Consider the following 14926-nt stretch of genomic DNA (forward strand, 5'->3'; position numbering starts at 1 on the left):
GTTCGCTTATCTGCCTTGGGGACTATTGCAGCCATGTTCTTTGGTGGAGTGCCGTCTGATCAATGACCTTTGACCCATGACCATTGACTACTATCATAGTGGTCGCTTGTCTACCTTGGGGCTTTTGCAGCCATCTGCATTGGTGGAGTGACCTTTGACCCATGTCATTTAAACCATCATCTTTGATACATGAACTTTGACCACCATCGTGTGGATTATCTGCCTGATGGATCTTCCAGCCTCCTGCTTTGATTGATTACCTTTTAACCCATGCCCTTTGACCCATGCAATTTACCTATCTGCTTTGGTGGAGTACACTTTTTGACCCATGACCTTTGACCCATGACCTTTGACCACCATAATGGTTGTCACTTGCCTGCTGTGGTGGCTCTTGCAGCCATCTGCTTTGTCAGAGTCCCCTCTGACCCATGCCATTTTACACATGACCTTTGACCCATGACAGTTGACCATTATCATGAGGTATGCTCATCTGCCCTGTTGGCTCTTGCAGCCATCTGCTTTGGCGGAGTGCCTTTTGACCCGTTACCTATGACCCATACAATTTGACCACCACAATGGTTATCACTTGTCTGCCTTAGTGGCTGTTGGCACCATCTGCTTTGACGGAGTTCCCTCTGATCCATGACCTTTGACCCATGCAATTTAGCCTCCATCATGGGGTTTGCTTATTCCTGTGCTAGACCATCCAGTCAGACCCCTAGCTTACTCTAATGGAGTGCTTTTTGAGTAAACGCCAATCTAAATTCTAGGTATCTTACCCATGACCTTTAGCCCATGCTCTTTATTGCTACATGTGATACCAGATATGAGAGTCGATGAACAAAAATTTAACAAAATCCCTCCAGTTTCTTCTTCTGATCAGCACAACAAAATTTGCAACTGTGCCTTTACTTGGCAGCCTTCAATACCATTGGACCTTCCACATTTGACACGTGACCTTTGACATCCATCATGGGGTTTTCTTATCGGCCGTCGGGGCTCTTGCATCCATCTGCTTTGGTGGAGTGTCCTCTGACCTACGAACTTTGACCCATGACCATTGACCGTCATCATGAGGTACACTCATCTGCCATGTGGGTTCTTGCAGACTTCTGCTTTGGCGGAGTGGCTTACTCTGATCATACTCACTTCATCCCCTCTTCCTGGTTAACCTAACCCTCAACCCTAGTTGCGGGTTAGGTTGTGTCCAGAGTCTAGTGCCTGTTGTGTGCGGGCACTAGACTCTGAGGCCGAGCCGTAATAGCTGACAGACGCTGTGCGCGTGTTGTGTTGGGGAGGCCCATCTCGCACCTTTCTCACCTCCCAAATTGGAACGCCAGGGATTAGCTGATCCCTGGATTGCCTAGGCAGAGTAAGGGCGCCTAGTGTTGGAGCACGGTCCGGTCGCACTCGATGTGAAGCGGCTAAGCCTCGTGGTTGCCAGGGGTTTGCCGTGGTTGATCAGCCTGATGGAGGCCTAGTTTGCAGTGGCACAGTAAGCCCCCAGTGTGGGAGTTGTGTCTCACCCAACACTTACTGGCTGGATAGCAAAGCCAATATGGGGAAAACCCAAAGACAAAGGGGGGACAAAGCAGCGAAGGTGAAGGAGACGCAGGCTAAAAGCAAATCGCTACCGGCAATAAATGCCGAGGAGGAGAGAGCACTCAGACACAGACAGCGAATCAGGGGAAGATCACGAAGAGCAAGACCTACAGTCCTATATTGCACAACTACCCTCTAAATCGGATTTAAAGACATGCTCCACGAGATGACAAGATCTATTAAAGAGGATATCCAGGATATTGAAAGAGACATCAGTGCCCTTGCCATACGGACGGACAACCTGGAAACAAATATTGATAAGGTTTCTGCCCACCAAAGGTCAATGCATAAACACATCACAGATCAAGATAATAAAATATCTGAATTGCAAAGACAACTGGAAGACCAGGAGAACAGGAGTAGAAGGAACGATATCAGAATAAGAGATGTTCCTGAGGTGTTAGTAAATGATGGGATCCAACCAGACTGCCTCCAAATATTTAACAACCTCCTGAAAAGAGAGTCAACCTTAGAGATAGAGATTAGCAGAGCACACAGGGTGCAAAAGTTTAAAGCCACCTAACGCCCCACGTGATATCCTGTGTTGCCTTCATAACTTTTCTCTTAAAGTGGAGATTTTACTGAAAGCCAGAGAGGCAGACGACGTCTCCTATGAAGATAGCACTTTAAGACTTTTTCAAGACTTATCAAGGCAAGCCTTGCTTAAAAGGAAAATGCTGAAACCACTGACCGGTATATTAAGAGGGAAAAATATACTCTACAAGTGGGGACACCCCTTCTCCCTCACGGTGATCAAAGATGGGATAACAGCAATTATCAGATCTCCTGCCGATACTGGAAGTTTTATGCATAAACTCAAATTACCCCCAATAGATCTACCCGGTTGGCTAAAGGACCCTGAGCAACTGACAGAAGAAGAATTTGAACTAAAGGAGGAATGGACCCAAGTAAAGGGCCCTAAGAGAACTTCGGATATCTCAAGAACCACCCGTGGAATGACAAGATTGTCTCCAGAATGATACTGCAATACCATTGGAAGCCTTCCTCCCTCCTGGAGTGCTAGGAGTTTTTTGAAACCCTGAAAAGTAGAGCCTCAGAGCGACATACCCCAGATACTTATGGATAGAAATAGCTAGAGTACTACATTGATTTAATAGCTATACGGGCACCCCAAATGAGAATCTGTCCTGATCAAGATATTGGTATGTTCAAGGGCGCAGCAGAGGGCCCCAATCACCTATGATTGATAAGTATTTAAGACCTTATCCTGCCACTGCTGTATAATTTTTCTTCCCAGCTATCTTATCCTCTTTTATAACTTTAAGTTCCTTTTCTAATAAGGGTTATGATGCGACCTTTTTCAAGGATGATGCAAAACTTTAAAAACTCACATTAAATAACAAAGTGCTCCATCATAGACCAATCATTGCCCTCATTCAATTAACATCTCAGTGTGAATCATGTGTTCCAATTAAGTGCCTATCACATATAGCGAATCTGCATATATGTTAAAATAAACAAAAGCGTGTCCATCATGTATATATCAACAGTGCATAAATATACATCTATGTATTTCCATAAAAAATATAAATACGTGAATAAATATTTAATATTTTTGAATACAACCATGTCCGTGTTATAATTTAAAAGATCAACTTGTAATACTTAAAAACATCCACAAGATGTCACCAGTGTGTTTCAAAAAGGTTCACGTTACAGTATCCATAAAATACAAGTGTAACAAATACACTGTAACAACTACTGAGGTAAAACGAAACAAATTGTCTGCTAACCTTAATCTGCTTCCAGGAGTGAACAGGAATGTAAAAAGTGGAAAAAACATTTTTACTTCCTTGTTTTGTGACAAATAGTTACGTGATTTCCCTTCCCACCCCTAATTTGAATATGCAAATCCTAGATTCATTGCATAAAGCTTAGTACAAAGGAATACATATACTTTTTAAAAATGACTTCTCTAATAATAAAACAGTGTCTTGTACTTGATGGTAACTAAGTTAAAGTTTATGTGTTTTTAGCAGAATTAAGAGATGGAGATCAAAATCCCTTCTACGGCTGGACAAGATTATACGGAAAATAGAATTTATGCAAATCTCTCTCAAAATGTTTTCCCTGCTGGTAATAAAAAGTTCCTTAAGTTACCTGAAGTTGCATTTTGGGAACAAAGTGCCGAGTATGTTTTCCGACTGGCGATTTACTTTATTGCCGGTGGCAGAACAACCCGGATGCACCCAAAGAAGGAGAGAGCAATGGAGGGGAGGAGAATGTGACGAAGGGTGGGAAGAGAAAGCAATGGAGGGGAGGGAGGGGAGAGCAAGGGGGAGTAAGTTGTGCGAACCTGGCTAGGGGAAGGCAGAAGACATTTTTAAAGGTAGCTCCCAGCGCCCCCCTTTCATTGCGTCGTAGGACCTGCCTCTTCTGCCTGCTCCTAGTTCTGGCCCTGGCCAGTGGAAAAACATTTCAGGGATATGTTTCACCCATGGTAGCACAAATTTAAACGTGGGCATCATATCTCCCAGTGTGCCATCCGTCTTTAAAGGCATTCACAAGTTATTGCATTGTAATTACCAACTTCTGCTCCTAGATGGCAGTGTAGAGTTGGGTTGGATCTATGTTACCTGTATATATAGTGTTTGGCCACTAGAGGGAGTAGTGAAACACATAGAAAGGGGTGGAGTTTAGAAGAGAATTGGAGACAAAAAACACAGGGACAGATGTGCATCACAGGATGAACATCTACTGAAGAAGCCACCTTGCAGGAGAACCACAACCAGGACCCAAGTGAGTAGGAAGTGTGAGGCTCAGTTAGCATAGGTTTAGTTTTCTTATAGTGCACTGTAGCAGTGTTATGAGTCAGGTCAGGACAGTGAGCCAGAGGTTTTTGTGTGGGCTAAAGGGTTATGGGCTCATATTGGTGGTTGTGTGTATTTTGCAAAAAAAAAGTCTATGATTCTGTGGGGTGAACCTACAGTTAGTGGGAGTTTTGGACTTGGAACCTAAAGTATGTTGGTTTCAAAAGTGACCTTCAATTTGATCTTTTTCCCCTTCATTTTTTTAGTCTATATCTTGTTACAGAAAGGAATTGTACAACGGCAGATTTGAAAGGTGTATGTTGTCAAAAAAAACCCCATAATATAGGTTTTTTTTAATGTATTTTTTTACATACATTTGTCTTTATCAGGAATATACAAATAAGAAGCCGAAGAAAAGAGAAGGATATAGCAGAAGGGATAGAAGAGAGATCAGAAGACAGAGGAAGACGTTTGCCTGGGACACTCTCATGGTAAGTATTATGGCTTTGGTCGGTACAGAACATGTTTGTATTTAGTCCAGCATTGCTGTGGGAGATATTGGGGGGTTGATATTGTGGGTTATTTTTAGCATAGTGCCCATTTTTTAGGTTTTTAGTGCGATGTGGTTGGTTTGAAATTCTACAGAAGGTTGTTTTCATGTTGTATATATTGTAATAGTTCTAGGATCACTTGCTTGAATTTTGTTTTACAGGTATGGGATCGGTTATCCAGAAAGCTCTGCATGTCAAGAAGGCTTTCTCTCATAGACTCCATTTTATTCAAATTATCCAAAATGTTCTCTGTAATAATTAAACAGTACCTTGTACTTGATCCAAACTAAGTGATAATGAATCCTTATTTGAAGCAAAATCAGCCTATTGGGTTTATTTATTGTTTAAATGAATCTCTAGTAGACTAAAGGTATGAGGATCCAAATTACGGAAAGATTAGTTAACAGAAAACACTGAGCATTCTGGATAACAGGTCCCATACCTGTACTGAAGATTTTTACCAGTTGGGGAGCTAGGATTGCCTGGATGCTAATCTGGATAAATAGAATATTGATTTTTTGTTCTTTAAGAAAGCAATTTGGAATTTGGCCCAATAAAGCAACTACTTTTGAGACCTCATTTTGTGTGATTATTTGCAGAGGGTTGGGAGTATTATCTTTGGAGCGGCTGGGAGGATTATCTTCAGATCGGTTTGGTGGATTATCTTCAGAGCGGCTGGGAGGATTATCTTCAGAGTGCCTGGAATATTTTTGGAGCCTTTTGAGGATTATCTTTAGAGCACCTGGGAGGATTAACTTCAAAGCTTCTGGGAGGATTATCTTCAGGTTGGATGGGAGGATTTTCTTTGTTGTGATTGAGCGGATGATCTTCATATGGATTGAGTGAATTATCCGCAGTGCAGATGGGAGGATTATTTCCAGAGCGGTTGTGTGGATTATCTTCATAGCGGCTGGGAGGATTATCTTCAGAGTGGCTGTAGAGGTAGGCAATTTGGGTGCTTTTTTTTTTTTAAATTGGCACTTCCGAGGGGCCCAGCGCACAACCCAGCCTCCCTTTAAAGAGGTGGTTCACCTTCAAACAACTAGTTGTTTTCCGATAGATCACCAGAAATAATGACATTTTCCAATGACTTTCTATTTTCTATGTGTCACAGTTTTTCTAATATTGGAGTGTAAAGTGTCATTTTTCACCTTCTGAAGCAGCCCTGGGGGTCGCCGACCCTGTAAACTGTTCTAAATGGATACATTTAGTTGATACATTTCTTATCTTTGTCCCTGCTGAGCAGAATCTCTGGGTTTCATTACAGGCAGCTGTTAGAATTGATACAATAGTTGCTAATACTCCAGAGATGCTGCTGAGAAATGTATCAACTTAATGTTGCAAAATTGTAACAGTTCAGAGTCTGCACCTGATTTACTGAGCTGCTAGAATCAAACACCAGAGACAGGAACATTCAACTTTCAACATTCAACAGTAAGAAATAAATAATGGAAAGTAATTGAAAAAAGTCTTCATTTCCGGGGAACAATCTAAAAACAACTGAATTGAAAAAAGTGTTTGGAAGGTGAACAACCCCTTTACAGAGGGTCCATTATATCCATTTAGCTGTAAATTTAGTGACATATTCAGGGGCTGTAGCTGAGATTTCCTCAGAATGGTATAATTCACTCATTTTGTTTATCCAGTCCTGGATTATTGGGGGCTGCAGCGATTTCTATCATGTGGGGATCAGCAGTTTTGCCACATTGAATAGATGAGGTGCTATAGTAGAGAGGGACGGTGAAACATTTCTGGGACCATATAAAGGAACAAGGATACAGGCTGAGTTATACAGGGAACAATGAGTATATTTTGTGTATTAGAATGCATAATGTACCCCTACTGTAAATTATAAGGATTTGAGAATCCATATAAAGGCACACGGCTGCTGGTGAGTTATACAGGGAACTATCGTTTTACTCATGTGTTTTGTATTATAACAGAGACTGTGCACCCTATACTGTCTGTCATTCATAAGGATATTAGAAGTGATTGAGGGGTTCTGTGACAATATAAATGCACAAGACTGCAGGTTGAGTTACACTGGGAACTGTTACAAATATATTATAAGGGATAATAAACCCCCATTGTAAATTATAAGGCTATAGACATCACATATAAATGCACAAGGCTACAGGCTGAGTTATACAGGGAACTCTGAGTATTGTGTATTATAAGGGATATTGTACCCCCACTGAAGATGATAAGGATATTTGAAGTAGGGCCCCTTGCCACAATTGTTTTTAGCTCTTTATGCCCCAGGTCACCAATGTTTTTACTTTTTAGGGCCCCTTTGTCACCATTGTTTTTAACTCTTGGGGCCCCTTTGTCACCAATGTTTTTAATTTTTAGGGCCCCTTGCCGCCAATGTTTTTAACTCTCAGGGCCCCAGGCGACCAATGTCTTCAACTCTTATGGTCCCAGGCTATCAAAGTTTTTAACTCTTAGGGCCCCTTGCGACCAATGTTTTTAATCTTACGGCCCCTTGCCCACCAATGTTTTTAACTCTTAGGGCCCCAGGTGACCAATGTTTTCAACTCTTAAGGCCCTAGGCCACCAATGTTTTTTTAAGATTTAAAGGAGGGGTATTTTCATGAGAATTGTCACCTGATAGTAGCACAGATTTACTATTAATATATTTAAAAAACTTTTTAGGGTTAGTTTCCACCTCCACCGCAATTAACTCATTTATTTTCTTAGCCTTCCGGATTGCTGATTTACAACATTTATTACAGTGTTTATATTCATTAAATGCAGCTTCTGTCCCTACAGATTTGTAGTTTTTAAATGCCTTTCTCTTCTTTCCCATTAACTTCTTTACTTCTGCATTAAGCCACACAGGATGATTCTTAGAGCTTCTACGTTTAGTCCTTAAGGGAATAAATTGAGAACAGTAATGATTTAATATCATTTTAAAGGACAACCATTTCTGTTCTGTGTTTTTAGCTGAAAACCTAATGCAGGTATACAGGTATAGGATCCCTTATCCGGAAACCCGATATCCAGAAAGCTCAAAATTACAGAATGGCTGTCTCCCATAGACTCCATTTTATCCAAATAATCCAAATTTTAAAAAATGATTTCCTTTTTCTCTATAATAATAAAACAGTAGCTTGTACTTGATCCCAACTAAGATATAAGTAATCCTTATTGGAAGCAAAACCAGTCTATTGGGTTTATTTCATGTTTAAATGAGTTTCTAGTAAACCCCAGCATTCTGGATAACAGGTCCCATACCTGTACTATACCTGCTGTAAATCGTAGTGATATTAAAACTCACTGAGGGGTTCTGTGACCATATAAAGAGGGAGTCCTCAACTTTTTTTACCCACGAGCCACATTCAAATGTAGAAGGATCAGCGAGTAACAAATACATAAAAATTGTTCCAGGGGTGCAAAATAAGGGCTGTGGATGGCTATTTTGTAGCCTTTATGTGCACTGTCAGCCCACAGAAGCTTCTATTTGGCAGTACACCTAGTTTTTATGCAACTTAAACTTGCTTCCAAGCTAAGATTTCAAAAATTCGTACCTGCATTGAGGACACTGGGAGCAACATCCAAGGGATTGGTGAGCCACATTTTGCTCACGAGCCACTGGTTGGGGTCCACTGATATAAAGGCACAGGGGTACAGACTGAGCTGTACAGGAAACCCTGAGTGTCACTCATGTATTATTAGGGATTATAGAAATCTCTTAGGGGTTCTGTTACCATTTCAAGGCACAAGGCTGCGGAATGAGTTAGTCAGGGGACTCTGAGAACCACTCATGTATTATAAGGGATAATATACCCTCTACTGTAAAATATAAGGACATTTTAAAGTCACTGAGGGGTTTGGGAATCATAAAGGTACATAGGCTGCATGCTGAGTTAGTCAGGTGACTATCACTCATGTACTATTAAGGATACTGTACCCCCTACTGTAAATTGTAAGGATGTTAGAAGGCATTGAGGCATTATGAGACCATATAAAGGCAGAAGGCTGCATGCTGTGTTATACAGGGGAATAGAACTAATGTATTATAACGGATACTGTACCCCCTAGTTTGTGACATGGATTTTTTAAAGTTATTGAGGGTTTTCTTTTTTCTTTTTTTGTATAATGATTTTTATTGTTTTCCAAAAAGGAGATGATGGGGGGGGGGATACAGAAGGAAAAAGGAGGGGGAGTAGGGAAAGTGAGCAGGGGGGAAACAACAAAATTAACAAAAAGCATCACGACTCAGGCATCGTTTTTAAACAAAGCATTACACAAAGGCAATACAGCAAGAATTACAGTCCCCTCAAGGTTATACGGGTAGAAGGGATATAGCATGTTAACAACGTGTAGTAATGCTCAGAGTACAGATTGAAGAAACCCCTAATAACGATCTGTGTTATGTGAGTTTTGGAGTTCAGAAGTTGTCTATATTCCGCAGAGTCCCTGTATAAATACCACCTCAGCCATGTAGCCCTAAAGCTAGAGTGTTGTTTTTCTGTGAATGTAGATAATTCCTCAAATTTTGCTAATTCGTTAACCTTCCCTATCCATTCTTTACTGGTTGGTGGTATAGTGGATTTCCAGAGTCTAGGGATTAGGATTTTGGCTGAGTTAAGAAGATGATACTCCAGAGTAGTATCGGGGATCCCCTCCGTATTTTCTGTGTCCCAAAATAGAAGTATGCGGGCTGGTGAAAAGGATAGATCTCTTCCTAGCACCTGGGAACAGGCTTTCAGAACTACCTGCCAGTAGTTTGTGAGAGCTGGGCAGTCCCAGAATATGTGTAGTAACGTGCCTATATCTGCTTTACACCTCCAGCAGGGGTTACTCGTGGTTGGATGAATCTTATGTAATTTTTCTGGGGTGTAATACCATCTACTTAAGATTTTATAATTTAACTCCTGGATCTTGCAACATCTAGAGCTGTAAATTAGACTGGGAATCCATTTCTAGATGAGTTCTTCTGAGACGTCCAGTCCTAGGTCCCACTCCCATGCCTGGACAAAAGGCAGCTGCTTTCTCTCACACTCACTTGAGAGCATATCATAAATTGAAGAGATTATATGTTTAGGGGGGTTTCTCTAGTGCATAGAGTCTCAAAGGGCGTAAGGGGTTGTCCTAATTTGTTAGCTCCACCTAGATACCCCAAAAAATGCTTAAACTGGCAGTATTGATAATCTTGCAAATTTACCGTCGGCCTGGCCCGTCTAAGAAGATTTAAACCATGGCAGGTGGATCAAATGTGTGGCTTGTTGCTCAATCTCCACCCAGTCCTTACTATGTAGGTGGTGCGACCAGTCAATTATACGAGCAAGTGCTGCTGCTTTTAGGTATCTGGCACAGTCCGGGAGGGCAAGACCTCCTTCCGAATTTTTCTTATGTAAGATGGCAGCTTTAAGTCGTGGTGGGTGGTCCTGCCAGATGAATTTGGTGCTTTCAGATTGAAAAGATTTTAGCCAATTGGTTGAATATAGTAGAGGTACACCCTGGAATAGGTAAAGTAGCCCTGGCATTATGTTCATCTTGACCACATTGATTCTACCTATCCAGGACAGTGGTTGTTTGGTCCAATTCCGTCGATCTTTATGAATGTTTGCGTATAGCAGTTTACAGTTGGTATCAGTCCATTCTTCATAGTCTTTAGTAATGGTTATTCCTAGGTAAGTGATCTGCTGGTTTGCCCAGCTGTATGGGAAGTTGTTTGAGAGTCGTTGAATTGTGTTTTGGCTGAGCGATACGTTTAATGCTTGCGATTTATGAAAATAATTTTGAAGTTGCTAAGCTTGCCAAATATCTCAAAGAGATTGTTGAGGCTTGTGATTGAGGTTAGCGGTTTTGTCAGGAAAAAAAGAAGGTCGTCGGCGTACGCTGCTACTTTATATTGTTTGTCTTTTATGGAAATCCCTGATATATCTGCATTCAATCTAATAGATATGAGCAGGGGTTCCAAAGCCAGGGCAAAAAGGGTACGTGAGAGGGGGCACCCTTGTCGTGTGCCGTTTTTGATGGGTAAGCGTTGAGAGAGTACTCCGTTCACTCTAACCCTAGCTACCGGTTAGAGAGATTTAATCCACTGGCACAGGCGGTCCCCGAAGCCGAACCTGGAGAGGCAGGAGAACATATAAACCCATTCGACCCTGTCAAATGCTTTTTCAGCATCGGTGGACAGAAGCATGAGAGGGATTTTTTTGTGCTTTGCATGGTGGAGTATGTTGATCAATTTATTGGTGTTATTTCTCGACTCTCTTCCAGATATAAAGCCGGCTTGATCCAGACCTATAAGATAACTTAAGGATGTTTGTATTCTAGATGCCACTATCTTCGCTAATATCTTCACATCTGCATTGATTATTGATACTGGTCTGTAGTTACTTGGATCTTCTGAATTTTTATTCGTTTTCAGAAGAAGAGTGATATGAGCTTGCAAGGAGTCAGAGGAAAGCGAGTGTTATTTTGGAGAGCATTAAAGGTTCTTGTCAGGTGTGGTATAAGCAGGTCTGAGCACTCTTTTTAATACCCCGCGGGGTAGCCGTCTGGTCCGGGGCTTTTGCCATTTGGAGATGTCTTAATCGCCTGAAAGACTTCCTCCGCTGTGATATCGGCTTCCATAAGCAATTTCTGCGAGTCTGATAATCGTGGTATAGGTAACTTGTCTAGGAAAGCTTCTATAGCCTCTGCTCTTGGAAGGCCGTCAACAGTTGTGGGAGAGTCAATTTGGTACAGCTCTGAGTAGTATTTCTGAAATTCTTGAGCTATGTTGAAGTTTTATCACCTTGTTTGTTCCGTAAGCAGTATATATGATTTTTAATGACTCTCGCTTTCAGCAATCGGGCCAGTAGCTTGCCACTCTTGTCCCCGTGCTCATAGAAACGGTGTCTCATTCTGGAGATGACCTTTTCCGTAAAAAGTTTATGGTGTTCCGCTAGGGCTTGCCGTGATGCGGTAAGTCTAGTGTATATAGTTCCGTAGTTGGTGCCTTTTTATGTGCCATTTCGAGATTCCTGACCTCAGCCAAGAGTGAGTTCTGTTTAGCTTGATGCACTTTCTTCCTTTTGGAACATAATTGGATCAACGTCCCTCCATGGCATTCTCCCTGAAATAGTTTGCAATAGCTGTTTTAACCTCATTCAGGACACTATTATCTTTCAGTATTGACTCATTTAATTTCCAGTTACTCCATTTTGAGATATTTGTTTTAAGGGAGAGTTGCATGGATATGGGGGCGTGATCCGACCATGTGCAAGTGTGAATGTCTGCGCCTCCTATCGCACTCAGATGGTGCTGAGATAGAAAAAAATGATCTATTCTGGTGTATAGGCTGTGCCTAGCAGAATAAAAAGTATAGTCTCTTTCCTTAGGCTTGACTAGTCGCCAGGCATCTACTACCTGTAGTTGATGTAAATCTTTTGTGATATAGTGAATAATGCGGTGGGGAATGCTGGATTTTCCGGCAGGACAGTCAATTTGGGGATCCATAGGGATGTTGAAATCTCCCCCTAGTATGAGGATTTCTTCGGAGAATCTGAGGAAGATCTCTGCAATTGTGTGAAAAGTTTTGTCCTGTCGCTTTTGGCAAAAGTAATCTTTTGGGTATCTAGGGTGCCCCTCACAAAAATATATCGTCCAGCTGGGTCTTTTTTGGTAGCCGACACTTTGAAGTTAAAGTGTTTCTCAAACAGAATCACTGTGCCCTTTGTCTTATTGGTCTGGGGATACTGCTGTACATTTCTGGGAAGTATTTATTAGTCCATCGGAAGGATGAGGACACCTTAAAATGAGTCTCTTGTACGAAGGCAACTTGTGCTTTTAGTCGTCTCAATTCTGAACTTAATAAGATCCGTTTCTGAGGTGAGTTAAGTCCATTAAAAAAAAAGGAGGGGGGATAGAAAGAGATAGAAAGAGGATGAAGTAGTGGAAGAGAGTAAAGTGGGGGGTGAGGGTGAAGGTTAGGACTTAGAGTGTGGGGAGGAATGGGGAGGAGAAGTCAGTGGTAAAGAAAGGGGTGGGGTAGATGAGTTCAAGAGGAGATGTAGAAGGGGTGTGTGGCAAGGGATAGTTCCCCTTTGCTAAGATTATAATAGTAGCGCGCTCATACCACCGGATAGTATGTTAAAACATTACTTCTGTATAGTTAAAATATATAAAGAGCGTAGGAATGGTTGTGAACCTGAGGACAAACCATCTGGGGAGGAGCTCCGGTTTACTCTAGAGAAAGTATATGTGTAACAGCATGTGCTGTCCTAATCGTGGGATTATAGAACTGGGGCCTCTAATTGTTTGTAACTTTTATCCCACATAAATCTGCCAATGTTTATAAATGAGTGTAAGACATCAAAAGTATGCACAAGGTAGATTTGGGGTCTTTACATGTTATATACTTCATTAAATCTAAGTATTTTGGGTATCAAACTTTTCAGGGGACCCAGGCTTTCGTATTTAGGGTGTTTTATCTTGTTACCTAATAGTATGTGGCAGGTAAAATGCTGCAAGGTAGAAGTTATGAGGTGATTTTCATAACTATCTCCAAAATCGCCAAATTTAGTTAAGGCTCGCAGCTTGGTGCTTCAGAGTAGAAAGACATGCACACCCAATTTGGATTCAGGGGAATGTCTACTTTCTGAAAATATATATTTTATTGGGTGAATGTACATTTTTCTATCTTTGCCACACAAATTAATGCTGTAAATGTGTTGATTTTGCAGTACCTGAAATGACAGACCATGTGGAGGGGGTCTTCAAAGCTGCGAAAAGACCTGACGTCACGAAAAGACCCGAAGTTGAAGTCCTGAAGCCTCGAAAGGACCCAAAGCCAGGTAAGGAGTAAGGTCCACTGAACAATGTTTTTTATTTTATTAAACCCCTGGCTACTAATGTATTACATATTTCCCAATTGTCCCATTTTTAGAGGGACAGTCTCTCTTTTGCTCAACCCGCAGACCCTCGTTTGTACTGGAAAGTCCAGTTTTTCTGTGCACTGAACAGCCAGAAAAAGAAACAAAGTTGCTAACTTAATTGACTTTTGGCAGAGAGCCCAGAACAGCCAGAGCAGCAGATAAGATACTTTTGTAACAATTTTGAGATACGCAAATAAGTATTTGTAACAATATAAGACAACAGGTCCCTTGGGACTCACAGCTTAAAGGGAAATTCACCTTCATTAGCAAAACTGTAATAACTGAAAAAAACACAGAAGTATGTTCAAACTTTTATAACCCGACAAATTTTGTAAAATGAACATGGTAATTAGGGAGTGTGGCCACAAAAATGAGCGTGGTCAAAAAATATTTGCACCAACTTTTTGTCCCTCTTTTTATTTCCAAAATGTTGGGAGGTATGGTATTATGTTAATACTATATAGGCCCCAGGCCACCAATGTTTTTTTAAAAATAATCTATGAGGCCCCTGATCACCAATGTTTCTTAACTTTTAAGAGGGGGGCCATGGCTACCAATGTTTTTTTAGAGAGTTTTTTGGGGATCCTGGTGCAAAGGTTTTTGTATTTTTTTATGGCCACCAATGATTTTTTTTTACTTGTAGGGTGGTCCTGACACCAGTGGCTTTTTTATATAAATTTATGTGTGGGGGGTTAGTTTTTAGCGCTGATGCTCTATGTGGGTTTTTACTGTGGGTGTGGGCTTGGACAGAAATCTGGGTGGGCCTTGGGCACTTGGCCGGGGTTCTATAACCATAAAGGCACAAGGCTGCAGGTTGAGTTATACAGGGATGCTCTCTGTAAAGGCTTTGAGCAAAACTTACGGACTGTTCCAGCTAAAACTGTAATTAGTACAGGGGAAATACATATGCTGCCATAGAGTTTTAATGGGATCATCGATGTACAGGCTATGAAGGAACTTAGGGGCTGTTTCTGCTGATTGGGCTTAGTATAGGGAATTCCTATTCTGCATAGTTTTAATGGGATCTATCTCTACAGGCTATGAGCAAGATTTAGGGGCTGTTCCTGCTGGATTGTGCTTAGTAACAGTGGAATACCTATGCTGTCACAACTTTAATGGGAATCTCCTC

The 14926-nt window shown here is 41.3% G+C and overlaps 1 protein-coding gene and 1 long non-coding RNA gene across 2 annotated transcripts in view; one reads left to right on the plus strand and one right to left on the minus strand.

The window, feature by feature from the left end:
- LOC121396441 (neurofilament medium polypeptide-like) overlaps positions 1-14926 on the minus strand; it is a 151765-nt gene that overhangs the window by 10585 nt on the left and 126254 nt on the right. The window lies entirely within an intron of this gene.
- On the plus strand, positions 4805-13636 carry LOC121396450. The gene is made up of 3 exons (XR_005963049.1): positions 4805-4864; positions 5524-5866; positions 13606-13636. It is a non-coding gene; the product is annotated as an uncharacterized LOC121396450 (long non-coding RNA).

Source organism: Xenopus laevis, chromosome 7S, assembly GCF_017654675.1.
Source record: "Xenopus laevis strain J_2021 chromosome 7S, Xenopus_laevis_v10.1, whole genome shotgun sequence".
Classification (NCBI taxonomy): domain Eukaryota; kingdom Metazoa; phylum Chordata; class Amphibia; order Anura; family Pipidae; genus Xenopus; species Xenopus laevis.